General features: G+C 44.3%; 1 protein-coding gene across 1 annotated transcript in view; it reads right to left on the bottom strand.

Moving 5' to 3' along the window:
• Positions 1 to 10,837, bottom strand: part of TMEM132D (transmembrane protein 132D) — an 896,829-nt gene that overhangs the window by 16,567 nt on the left and 869,425 nt on the right. The window lies entirely within an intron of this gene.

The raw sequence follows: 10,837 nt of genomic DNA, 5'->3' as shown, positions 1-10,837 counted from the left end.
GCTTTTTTCCCCAAGATTTTTTGATGTGGACCATTTTAGAAATCTTTACTGAATTTGTTGCAATATTGCTTCCTTTTTTACCCCTCTGGCCACCAGGCATATGGCATCCCAACTCCCTGACCAGGGATCGAACCTGTATATCCTACATTGAGTGGTGAAGTCTTAACCCCTGGACCACCAGGGAAGTCTCACATGTGTAATTTTAAGTCATCAGATTTGTGGTCATTTTTCCCAGAAGCCACAAGAGATGGACACTGAGAGGGAGAGGAGGACAGAACCAGAGGCCATGAGGGTGTCTTCCTTGCTCGGGGCTTGGCTGGTTGAACTTGGAGCAAGATATGAACTGGAGTGAAGCCCTTGGTTTACTGAGCACCTAACCTAATATGTGCCCAGCCCAGCAGGTGACCACCTCCCACATATGGTCCCAGTTACTAGTCAGTCACAAGAACCCAGGAGGTGGGGCCATTACTGTCATTTCACAGGTCCAAGAATTAAGTACCTTTTCTTAAGGACACTTCCCAGGTGGCGCTAGTTGTAAAGAATTTGTCTGCTAATGCAGGAGATGCAGGAGATGCAAGAGACGCAGGTTCAATCCCTGGATTGATAAGATCCCCTGGAGTAGGAAATGTCAATCCATTCCAGTATTCTTGCGTGGGAAATTCCATGGACAGAGGAGCCTGGTGGGCTTCTCCATGGGGTCACAAAGAGTCAGACATGACTGACACACACACACACACACACAAAGGACGCATGGCTGGAAAGTGGAAAAGACCAAATTCAACCCAAGTCACCTCCCAGCTGCCTCCTGCCTCGGTACAGGTATCACTCTTGCCTGGATGCTCTGTTGTGGTCTGTTTTTTTTTTTTTAAAGGATGTAAACCTCCTTCCAGCACTTGGAGGGGCATGAAGAAAGCAAATGCAGAAATGACTAGGTTGTTCAAACATCTTAGAAAGGATTGCTGATGATGGCTCCTTGATCTTCCCGGTGAGGCAACAAGGGGGCCAGGGAGGCTCACGGGGAGCTCGGCATCCAGGGGATGGTCAGTGACTTGGAGGGAAATGTGGGCCCGGGTCCATTTCTGAGTGGAGTGGGTGGTCCTCCTAAATGTCCGCCAATAGTGGGAGTACTGAAATCTGATTGGAAAGTGGAATGGAACCAGCCCAGGTAGTTTTACTGTCATTTGTCCTGATCACTGACATTTCATCTTCAGGGCTGCCGAGTCTTGAATCTTAGGCATTTTCTTTCTTTAAATATTTTATTCTTTTTGATGCTTTTATAAGTGTAAATATTTTATTTTTAAATTTTATTTTGGCTGCACTGGATCTTTGTCATGGGGCTTGGGCTTAGTCGCCCTGAGGCAGGTGGAATCTTCACAGATCAGGGATCAAACCTGTGTGCCTTGCAATGGAAGGTGGATTCTTAACTATGGACCATCCGGGAAGTCCTAGCTTTTCACTTTTAAGCCTTTCAATTCTGAATGAGGCTGAACTGCCAGAGGTAAGCTGAGAAACAGAGAGACTGAGAGACAGAGGGAGCAAGAAAATACTGAGAAGACTTGCTTTCAGAAAAAGAAGCTGGGACTTCCCTGGTGGTCCAGTGGTTAAGGATCTGCCTGCCAATGCAGGAGACACAGTTCGATCCCTGATCCAGGAAAATCCCATATGCATTGGAGCAACAAGCCTGTGTACCACAACTATTGAGCCTGTGCTCTAAAGTTCGGGCACCGAACTTTAAAGTTCACTACTGAGCCTATGTGCCACAACTAGAGAAAAGCCCATGTGGCAACAAAGACCAAGCACAGTCAAAAATAAATAAATAAATAAAAATTTAAACAGGCATTAAAAAAGAAAAAGAAAAAGAAGCTGTTTCATGACTTTAATTTTATGGGCCCTTTTGTCAAATCAGGGGCTCTAAGAAAAGATGCATGAAGCTCACTGTGGGCAAAAAGCCCTATATCCTCCTGTGGATGAGAGATGCTTGGTGTGTTAGCCAAAGCTGTGAGCGCAAAAAATGAAGTCTATGTGTTTTGTTCTTTTTTTTTTAAAACAAACAAACAAACAAACGAACTCAGTGTTTCCGCCCTGAAGCAATGAGGAAAAGTGGGATTTAAACTTTGATACAAAGGACAAGGAAGGAGAGCAGAGGGAGAGCAGGGTTTGACACTTAGAAGGTCACTCTTAGTAGAGATGAGTGGAGGCAACTGATGCTCGGGACTTGGAACAGGAGTGCTAGGTAAGCCGGGCTGAGCACTGAGATAGAGACGGGGTGTGTGTGTGTGTGTGTGTGTGTGTGTTTACATCAACGAATAAGGACAGCATCTGCATTTGATAAGAGGTTTGTAAGTTTGATTTAAGAGTAAACTCTAGTTATTAAGTACTTTTAAAAAGAAATCCAGAAGCAGCATTTTTCCCTCCTGCGCAATCAAGTTACAAAGTTCAAAAGTGTTTCTTATGCTTCACCACTCAGTTTTTAGATGACATGTACCCCAGTGTGAGAGCTTCCCTGGTGGCTCAGACAGTGAAAAACCTTCCTGCAATGCAGGAGACCCAGGTTCGATCCCTAGGTTGGGAATATCCCCTGGAGAAGGGAATGGCTATCCACTCCAGTATTCTTGCCTAGGAAATTCCATGGACAGAGGAGCCTGGCAGGCTATGCAGTCTATGGGGTCACAAAGAGTTGGACACGACTGAGCGATTAATACACACCTGGGTGTGCATTGCAGCACTGTTTACAACAGCCAGGACATGGAAGCAACCTAGATGTCCATCAACAGATGAATGGATAAAGGAGATGTAGTGCATATATACAATGGTATATCACTCAGCCATAAAAAAGAATGAATTTGAGTCAGTTATAGTGAGGTGGATGAATGTAGAGCCTGTTATATAGAGTGAAGTAAGTCAGAAAGAGAAAAACAGATATTAATACATTTATATGGGATTTAGGAAAGTGATATCGATGAACCTGTGCAGGGAAGGAATGGAGACAGAGATACAGAAAATGGGCTTGTGGACACAGGACGGGAAGGAAAGAGTGGGATGAACAGAGAACGTAGCATCGACACATATACATGGTCATGTGTAAAGCAGATAGCTGGTGAGAAGTTGCTGTATGACACGGGGAGCCCAGCCTGGGGCTCTGTGATGACCTAGAGGGGTGGGGGGAGGGGAGGGAGGCTCCAGAGGGAGGGGATATATGTATACTTAAGGCTGATTTGCATCATTGTATAGCAGAAACCAACACAACATTGGAAAGCAATTTTCCTCCAATTAAAAAATAAAAAAGATAGTAACTAGAAAAAAACCTGTTTTTAACTTTGTAAACCACATCTGAGAGACTTGGCACTTCTGCATTATTATGTTTAATTTCTTTTTTTTTTTCTGTTTTGGTTGAGGACAGTAGAAGAAGATTTTCTGGCATTCTTGTTCAGTTGGTTACATTTGTCTAAACTTACAATTGCCAGTTGCTCAGATAGCAAGTGACAAGGCAGAATTCTTTAAAGTGTTCAAGTTCCTTAAACCCGAGGCTAAATCCTGAATACAGTATTGAATTCTTTAATATTCTGATGGCTAGCATTGACAGGTGCACATGCGGCATACTTTGGTGTTCGGTTCTTTTTGGACTTTATTTTTCATTGCAGGTTTATGTGGTAACTTAAAGTAAGTTTTGTAAACTTGTATCAGGTTTATGAATAAAGAATCAGTAAAAAAGCAAATAGCCCTTCTGGTTTTCCATACCCAGCCCCCGTCCTTGCTCTGGGCGTGGAGGCATCACTAAAGTATTTGCCAACCACACCTGGTTCTTCTTTGGTGACACAGTAGGGGAAGGAGGCGGGAAAGGAGGGGGGAGTAAGGAAGCGGGGGAGAGAGAATTTTGGAGAATTCCTCTGGCTGGTGGGAGATGCCTGGTGAGGGTGGGGTCTTCCCACCCCTGCTTATCCCCTGGGCAGCCTCTGGCCAACCACTGGCTGTACGAACACACCTCAGGACAACGTCTCTAGTACATTTCAAACTCCAGAGCTGGCGTGGGGAAGCAGGGTCTCCTGAACCCTATGCATGGGAGGCTGAATAATGGTTCCCAAAGATGTCAGATCCTGATCCTTAGAAACTGTAAATGTCACCTTCTATGGAAAAAGGGTGTAATTAAGCCCAGGATTTGGGGATGAGAGCATCCTGGATTATGGGCCCTGAATGCAGTCCCAGAGTCCTTAACTGGGAGAGGCAGAGGAGGCTGGACATGGACAGAACAGCAGTCCACGTGGAGAGGAGCAGCGGTGTGGCCATAAGCCAGTGAAAGCCGGCTGCACTGCCAAAGCAGTTGGAGCAACTTCTCCCCTGGGGCTCCCAGAGAGAGCATGACTTCAGTCTTTTGGCCTCCAAGACTGTGAGAGAAGGCTATGTTTTTTTAGAGTCCTTTTTTGTTTTTTAAGAGTTTTATTTATTTGTTTACTTATTTATTGGCTCCACTGTGAGGCATTTGAGATCTTAGTTCCCTTCAGTTCAGTTCAGTTCAGTTGCTCAGTCATGTCCGATTCTTTGCAACTCCATGAACTGCAGCATGCCAGGCTTCCCTGTCCATCACCAACTCCCGGAGCTTGCTCAAACTCATGTACATCGAGTCAGTGATGCCATTCAACCATCTCATCCTCTGTCATCCCCTTTGCCTCCTGCCTTCAATCTTTCCCAGCATCAGGGTCTTTTCCAATGAGTCAGTTCTTTGCATCAGGTGGCCAAAGTATTGGAGTTTCAGCTTCAGCATCAGTCTTTCCAATGATCAAACCCATACCCCCTGCATTGGAAGGCAGAGTCTTAACTGCTGGACCACAGGCAAGTCCCAAGGTGTGGTTTTAAGACTCCAAGCCTGTGGTCATTTGTGACAGTGGCCACAGGAATCTAATATACCATCCCGGCCCATCTCTTCCCTTGCCCTGTTCTGCCCTCTCACCCCTCACTCCCTTATTTCTTGGGGGGGGGCGTTTCATCAATGGGTCTCCTACACACAGTGCCTCAGCTACAGGGAATCTGATCTAAGACTTGGTGACTGTCAGTTGGGAAGATACCAGTCTGGTTTCCCAAGGGCAGACCTGGCCCCTGACCATTTCCTTGGCATCTGCTCAGGACAGATGAGCTGAACTGTGTTCTCACAGGAGCTGATGGGGCAGAACTGGTCCTTCTACCTCGATATCCATCTTTCCCTCCATCTCCTTGGCCACTGAATTCTAGCATTAATTCCTCCTCCCCGAGGAGCTGAACCAGAGAAATAAGACAGTCTAGGTGAGCTGACAAGACCTATTCATTCCTTCTTGTTTAAATACAAATGACTGTACATGTCCAATAATTCATTAACTACCACTTTACAATGCTGAAGGTTTGAAGGAAGGATCCATTAAAACATTTCCTCTCATAATACATTTCCAGCCAGCTGCACTGTTCCGTGACGGGAAAATGGTTAATATTTCTGACTCTGGGTGTGTACAATCTGGCACTTTTGTGAATTTAATGCCATTTGCTTCTTTTCTGTTTAAATGCTGTACAAATTTAAATCTTATTTAAATATCACCAACATTTGTGGTGAAACGTATGTTCTTCTGATGTTTTTCTTTTTTTTTTTAAGAGTGAGAGCTAAGGATATTAAAATTCCATCCCCCTTCCCTTTAAATTTAGCAAAAAGACACAGTCAGCAGGAGTATTTGTATCCAATTCTCAAGTTAGGCATTACCTACCTGAGATTAGTGTTAATCTTGGACAAAAATGGTACCATTAATAATAACAGTAACAAGAAAAGCAGTGACTGATATTTATTGAATGCTTTCTGTATGCCAGGCACTGGGTTAAGCATCATTCCATTTAATCCTCATGATAAATCTATTAGTAAATGCTATTATCCCATGTTTCAGAGGAGAAACTGAGTTGCCGTGTCCTATGGGCTTGAGGAACATGTAGTGAAGTGACAGTCACTCAGTCGTGTCTGACTCTTCATGACCCCATGTACTGTAGCCCACCAGGCTCCTCTGTCTATAGGATTCTCCAGGCAAGAATACTGGAGTGGGTTGCCATTTCCTTCTCCAAGGGACATGTAACACTGGGCTAATTAATGGGAAGAGAATTTCCCAAGCTTGTGACACTGGTTAATTTATTGGGAGACAACTTTGTCTACCTCAGCGGTGTCTATAAATGTATAATAGACACTTTTCTGCCAAGCGAAAAGTTCTACATGAACACACTGGAGGAGGAAGAGCCAAATCAGGGAGTATATGCAGGTCCTGAGGCTGACACTCAGGTGAATGGAGGTGCCTGGTGTTGTTATTGTTTATTCAGTAATTAGAGTCTGACCCTTTGCAACCCCATGGACTGCAGCATGCCAGGCTTTCCTGTCTTGCACTATCTCCTGGAGTTTGCTCAGATTCATGTCCTTTGGTGATTCTATCTAACCATCTCACCCTCTGTCATCCCCTTCTCCTCCCACCTTCAATCTTTCCCGGCATCAGGGTCTTTTCCAATGAGTCAGTTCTTCACATCAGGTGGCCAAAGTATTAGAGCTTCAGCTTCAGCATCAGTCCTTCCAATGAATATTCAGGGTTGATTTCCTTTAGAATGGACTGGTTTGATCATCTTGATAGCTTGTAGGAAAAGGTTTTTAAAACAACATGAGGGGTGAAGGTTACGAGGGTGAACATTGCTTGGGTCGTTAGGTAACAGGGTGGTGTTTCAGGAATTTCATTCATCAATTTTATGGCTCTAACAGGTCTGGAGTCTATGTGCTGGTAGTTAGCATACAGTCAACTTTTTCCACCTGGTGGGGATTTTAGTAAGGATATGGTTCAAGGAAATGGCTCAAGATATTATCTCTAGCCCTTGAGAAGGAACTAAAGGTCATTGACTTGCTTTTATTCTGTCTTGCTTGACTGCTTTCCTTGGTTTCTACATTTTTCTCACTTCTCTGATTAAATTTGTTCTTTGGAGATTGGGGAAAGACTAGGAGACTAAAACTTTTCTACAAAGAGGCCAGGGATGTGGTGGAGTCTTCCCCCAGGAAGGTCCTGTAGGGTCCTATTTGGTTCCAAGAGCCCTATTTGGATGGAGCATCTGAGGTCCCTTCCATGTCACCACAATGAACCTCTTCTTGAACAGGGATATTTTTCACATTTTTGGAATCATTTATATTAGATCCTATTTTTCTTCCATTAATAAAACCCTAAATTTAAGTTCCCAAGAAGCTCTGTTATTTTTAACTCAGAACATTTTTACACAACGCTACATTCTCACTTTCCCTCTTTCCTGGGTCAGAAGGAATAACACATTCAGTGAACGTTCTCTTTTCTTTGTTCTTGAAATTACCCCATGTGGTCTGGGTCACCATTGTTTTCTCACAGTTGCCAATCAGCACTCTGATAGAAAAGAACTTTCATACCAACCCATGCAAGGAGCTCTTGGCCTGTGCCAGCCTTGGCACTGGCAACATCTGGGGATGGATACTTCTTGTTACAAAGGCTGTTTCAGGCATGCTAGCGTGTTTAGCAGCATCCCTGATCTCCAATAACCACATGCCAGTTATGACCATAATATTGTCTCCAGTCATTGTCAAATGCCCCCTGGGCTGAAAAGTCATCCTCAGAGAAGAAATGTCATTTTGAGCACTTCTAAATGATTCCTTTGAGCATCACAAGGCCCTATGTCACAGATTGTACAACTGTGTACAGAGGGGGGTACTCTTTCAATTAAGAAACATTCACATGTTTCTACATTTTGCTTTTTAAAACCATGTGGTAACGAATATCCTTGTGCACACTCCCTGTGCTGCAGTGCATGCTTGGCTTCAGTGCAAACTGAGAAGCTTGCCCTAGGGAATTCCACTAGGTCCTTCTGCTTTTCCCAGCAGTCCTGGGAGGTTGATGTGATGACACTGATTTGTTTTTTTTTTCCTGGGTAGAGAACTTTGAGACTCAGGGATGCGAGGGAATGTGGTACATTGTATTCCCAAAGGTGGCCACAATTTCTCACAGCTCACATGCTCTTCCCCATGGGGCCTCACTGTACCCCAGAGAAGAGGTGGAATCCAATTCCTCTCCTTGAGTTTGGACTGGTCTTAGTGACTCTCTGGACTTACAGGATGTGACACAAGTGGTAACCTGTGACTTCTGATGCCAGGTCATGAGAAGCCCTCCACCTATGGTTCCTGAAATACTTGCCCTTCAGATGTTCCCCCTCAGAAGTCATGTGCCAATATCCTAGGAAGCCTAGGCCAGGTGGAAGGCCACCTGTGGACTCTCCCATCTACAGCTAACACTGGGCTCCCAGCTAACCACCAGCACCAGTTACTATATGCATGGGTGCTCCACCTTGGATGTTGGTCTGGTTCAACCTTCGGGTGGGTCCACCCAGGAGCCACTGATAGCAACCACATGAGGTCATGAAAACCACTCCACTGTGCCCAGTCAACCCACAGAACTGTGGTCTGTTGTGCAGATAACCAGAACAAGAAAGTATGTGTGGAAACCGAGAAACTGGCCTTGAACCAATATGTGCCTTCCAATTCTTTGTTCTCAGAACCCAGGACCGCCATCAGTGTGGATCCTGTTCTGGTTGTATCACATGCCTAAGAGAGCCTGCTCTCTTGGCTCTCATGGATAATGTCTCAGGAGCACAGAATCTTTGTTCTGGCTTTCCATCTCCAATGTGTTCAGCACGTTGCTTCACCACATCCCACTGTGTCGGAAATTCCAGATTTCCCCTTATATAAATGCTGTCCGGTGCCTTGGTTTCTCGTCAGCTCTGCCCCACTGCCCTGTCTGCCTCAGAGCTCGGTTCCTTAGCCTGGCCTCACTGGTTATAACTCTTCATTGAGACTTCTGAAGCCAGAAGATCTAACATTGATACGTTCCAGTGTCACGGTCTTTGTAGACCAGGACCTGGGGACTGGAGTCGATGAGAAGGACGCAGGGGACCCAAGTCTCGAGTGAAACAAGGGTGCTTTATTTGCAGAAACGTGTGTTTATGTATCTTCATACATGGCAGCTTTAGGCAGTAAAAAAATTGAGCAAAAACAAAGCCAAGCAAATAACAATCTTCAAAGGGCCAGAAAGCATTCCACATCCTGAGTAAGAGGGGTATAACTGAATAGATTACCTTTAAGTAAAAAGTCACTGAAGGGGGTCACTGAAGGGGGTCACTGAAGGGAGTCACTGAAGGGGGTCGCTGAAGGGGGTCGCTGCAGGGGGTCGCTGAAGGGGGTCGCTGCAGGGGGTCTATGAAGGGGGTCACTGAAGGGGGTCACTGAAGGGAGGCGCTGAATGGGGTCGCTGAAGGGGGTCACTGAAGGGGGTCACTAAAGGGGGTTGCTGAAGGGGGTCACTGAAGGGGGTCGATGAAGGGGGTCACTGAAGGGGGTCACTGAAAGGAATCCAAGCAGGTGCCCTTCTCATGATCTCAGTCCTGAGAACTGCCTGCAGCTCTGCTTGTTCCTGCTTTCCAGGAACTGATAAGGAATAGAGAGTCCTTGAGAAACGACACACAAAAGAAGAAAATAACATACTGGATCCCTTAAAGTTGAATGTCCCCTGACGTTCCAGGCTCTGCATTAACCAACTTACATACATTCGCTTACGTCTTATGATAATCTTCTACATAAACAGAGGAGCAGAAAGGGAGGCCTCATTGCTGAAGAGTTGCAAATTAAGAATACAAAATTTCTATATACTTATGGTTACCAAAGGGAAAAGGGAGGGGAACAGATCAATTAGGAACTTGAGGTTAACATGTACACACTGGGCCTCCCTGGTGGCTCAGATGGTAAAGAATCTGCCTGCAATGCAGGAGACCCGGGTTTGATCCCTGGGTTGGGAAGATCTCCTGGAGAAGGGAATGGCTACCCACTCCAGTATTCTGGCCTGGAGAATCCCATGGACAGAGGAGCCTGGAGCTCTTCAGTCCACAGGATCGCAAAGAGTCGGACATGACTGAGTGACTAACACCATTGAACTTTTGATATACACACTACTATATATAAAATAGATAACCAACAAGGACTTATTGTATAGCACAGGGAGCTATACTCAAATCTTATAATAACCTACTATGGAAAAGAATCTGAAAAGAATATACATATACATACAAATACACACACATATAAACAAAACTGGATTGCTTTGTTGTATTCCTGAAACTAATATAAGATAGTAAATCAACTATACTTCCATAAAAATTAAAACAAAAAGAATACAAAATTTCTTTTCTTTCTTTTCAAAAAAATTTTTTGAAGTATGGTTTATTTACAATGATTCAGGATTACAGCAAAGTGATTCTATTTTATATATTATATATATGTGTTGTGTGTACATATATATATATATATATACACACATATGTATTCCTTTTCAGATTCTTTTCCATTATAGGTTAATACAAGATATTGAATATAGTTTCCCATGCTTACAGACTTGTTTATCTGTCTTATATGTAATAGTGTGTATCTGTTAATCCCAAATTCCTACGTGCATACATGCCAAGTCACTTCAGTTGTGTCCGACTCTTTGCGACCCCATAAACTGTAGCCCGCCAGTCCCCTCTGTCCTTGGAATTCTCCAGGCAAGAATACTGGAGTAGGCGGCAATGCCCTGCTGCAGGGGATCTTCCCAACCCAGGGATCAAACCCATGTCTTCTGTGACTCCTGCATTGAAGGTGTATTCTTTACCACTGAGCCATTAATCCCAAATTCCTAGTTTATTCCTAATTTATCCCTGTCCCTACTTTCACCTTTGGTAACTACAAACTTTTTTTTTTTTAATGTCTGTGGGTCTACTTCTTTTTTTAATAAATAAAAAAAAGAATTTTATAAAT

The sequence above is a fragment of the Bison bison genome, unplaced genomic scaffold (genome assembly GCF_000754665.1).
Source record: "Bison bison bison isolate TAMUID 2011002044 unplaced genomic scaffold, Bison_UMD1.0 scf7180017864160, whole genome shotgun sequence".
NCBI lineage: Eukaryota > Metazoa > Chordata > Mammalia > Artiodactyla > Bovidae > Bison > Bison bison.
This window is presented reverse-complemented; position numbering and strand designations above follow the sequence as displayed.